At 23.4% G+C, this 1,753-nt stretch overlaps 1 long non-coding RNA gene across 1 annotated transcript in view; it reads right to left on the bottom strand.

Annotated features, from left to right (window-relative positions):
- LOC110267432 overlaps nt 1-1,432 on the bottom strand; it is a 26,294-nt gene extending 24,862 nt beyond the window's left edge. Inside the window, exon 1 of the long non-coding RNA XR_002355058.1 lies at nt 1,420-1,432. This is a non-coding gene — a long non-coding RNA (uncharacterized LOC110267432). The remainder of the gene's footprint in view (nt 1-1,419) is intronic.

The following is a 1,753-nucleotide window of genomic DNA, read 5'->3' as shown; positions in this document are numbered from 1 at the left end:
ACTATTATAATTTATTTTTATAAAAATATCTTTATGTGAGTAATTTCCATTAATTATCATATGAATTGGTCAAACAAAAAGATTAACATTATTTGTACATAATAAATTAATAAATTCCTGATAGAATCAATCTTTTAAAAAAACTATTAAATAATTATTTTTGCATTGTTACACTTTTTTTTTACTTATAGATAATTAGATATGTCTATTACTGTTTTTTTACTGGGTATAATTCACTCAAATTAAAATGGCCTGTGACATGAAAAGTTCACGATTAACTCTTTATCTTTTTTTTTCTCTTTTATATTTGTATAAATTAAAAAGGTGGAACATTATTTTCATAAAAAGATATTAAATGTTAGCAAAAACGATGCGTTTCATTAATGTACGCCATCGGTAAAACAAAAAAATAAGCAAAATTTAACTTTAAATTAATTTACTATTACCAACGGTCAGACTTCTGGTATTATATTTAAACTCTAAAATTTAAAAATTTAATTAATTTCCATTATCAATGGTTAAGGTATTGATAACATATTTGTCATATTAATTGTTAATGGTCAATTATTAAATTGTTACTAACGGGTAGACCATTGGTATGTTAACTTAAGTTTTTGAAAAATAAAAATTAAATTAAATTCTGTTATCAACATTTTAGTCGTTGATAACACAACGTATTTTTTATATTAAATTGTAACCGACAGGTAAATTTAGCGATGATAGAATTATTGTATATACGTCACAAATGTAGTTGATGTAATTTGGCGCCAAAATTTTTTGACGATCAGATCATCGGTAAACATACTTCTAAAACAAAATTAAATTTTTACTTATTTTATCGGCGTCAAATCAAAGACATTACGTTGTGTTTGTGTCTGAGAACAGTATAAGATAAGATACTGAAAATAAGATATAAAGAATAGAGAAACAGAGTATAATGTTTTCATATTTTGTTTAGTAATAAAATAAAATAAATTATAAAAATCTAATTTATTCTTATTTTTTTTAAAGAATTTGAGAAGAAAAATATAATAATAAAAAATATAATTATAAAAAATTAACAAGAATAATAAAAAAATAAAAAATAAGTTATATCCTTTGTTAGTATCTCTGTGTCTTTTTTGTCAAGATAAACACAAAATATACTAATTCAGTCTCGCTGAACACAACATTTTTATTTATAACTTATTTTTTAAACATAATTTTATATCTCTGTGTCTCTATCTTTATAAATAAATGCAGTTTTAGTGATGATAAACTGTCAGTAAATTATTTTATGTTTCTGTATTACTGTTGAAATTGTCCATAATTTGTTATAGTATAATGGAAGTGGATCCTCTCCAGTGAAAAAAATTGAATAGTATGCAGTGTTTAATCTAACCATTCATTACTCTCTCTCTTATTTATTTCTAGTCTCACTTATAAAATCAAAGGTGAGAGATCACACTAAATTCTGTCAAGTGTTAAAAAAACTGGAGAGGATTCATTTCCTAGTATAATAATGTTGACTGACCTTTCAATTCCTAACATAAATTAGAGTATCTAAACAAACACATGTTTTGGAAGTATTTTTAAATAACAGATCTGAAAGGGCAACTTTTGATGAGTTTCACATGATCTTATTTTTAATCAAGTTTGGTATAAACGTACAATACAAAATACAATTAAATAAACACTAAATGCTTGAAACAGTAGGGAATTTAATCTAGATTTTGTTTAAGATAATGCTTAGGTTTGTTTGATCCCAATCAAT

Source organism: Arachis ipaensis, chromosome B02 (genome assembly GCF_000816755.2).
Source record: "Arachis ipaensis cultivar K30076 chromosome B02, Araip1.1, whole genome shotgun sequence".
In the NCBI taxonomy this organism is placed as follows: Eukaryota; Viridiplantae; Streptophyta; class Magnoliopsida; order Fabales; family Fabaceae; genus Arachis; species Arachis ipaensis.
This window is presented reverse-complemented; position numbering and strand designations above follow the sequence as displayed.